This window comes from Mandrillus leucophaeus, unplaced genomic scaffold, assembly GCF_000951045.1.
Source record: "Mandrillus leucophaeus isolate KB7577 unplaced genomic scaffold, Mleu.le_1.0 Scaffold255, whole genome shotgun sequence".
Taxonomy (NCBI): Eukaryota; Metazoa; Chordata; class Mammalia; order Primates; family Cercopithecidae; genus Mandrillus; species Mandrillus leucophaeus.
The window spans coordinates 2,448,975-2,449,688 of NW_012102643.1; positions in this window are offsets into that span (position 1 = coordinate 2,448,975).

The following is a 714-nucleotide window of genomic DNA, read 5'->3' on the forward strand; positions in this document are numbered from 1 at the left end:
TTACTTCTAGGAAACAAAGCTTAGCAGGAGAGGAGAGCCAGAGAAGTGACAGGGAAGCCACAGGTTACAACAGATCTGTGAATGTAGCCAAGCACAGTGGTGGCAGGGCCTAGCTGCTACAAAGAAGACATGCTTTAGACAAATATTCATGTGTATGGGCAAAAAACTCGAGGACTGTATTTGTGACTAATTGAATAACATGTTTTTTTAGTTTCTGTTCTGTGGAAAGTATAAAGCATTCCAACAAAGGGTTTTAATGTAGATTTTTTTTTTTGTTGCACCTGTGCTGTTGATTGCTAAATGTCTGACCATGTGCTGAATAAATCTGTCTTTTCTTTTTTTAAAATGTACTTCTAGTTATAATTTTTGTCTTAAAGTCTATGTATTAGGGTACTCCAGAGGAACAGAACCAATGAAACAAAACCAATGTTAGAGAATTGGCTTGTGTGATTGTAGGGATGGACAAATCTGAAATTTGCAGGGCATGCTCGCAGGCTGGAGATTCAGGAAAGAGGTGATGTTGCAGTTTTGAGTTCAAAGGCAGTCTGGAGTCAGAATGCCTCCTTCCTCTGTGGGACCTCAGTCTGTTTCCTCTTAAGGCTTTCAACTGATTGGATGAGGCCCACCTGCATCATGAAGGGTAATCTCTTTTACTCAAAGTCTACAAATTTAAATATCAATCATATATGTATGTGTGTGTGTGTGTGTGTGTGT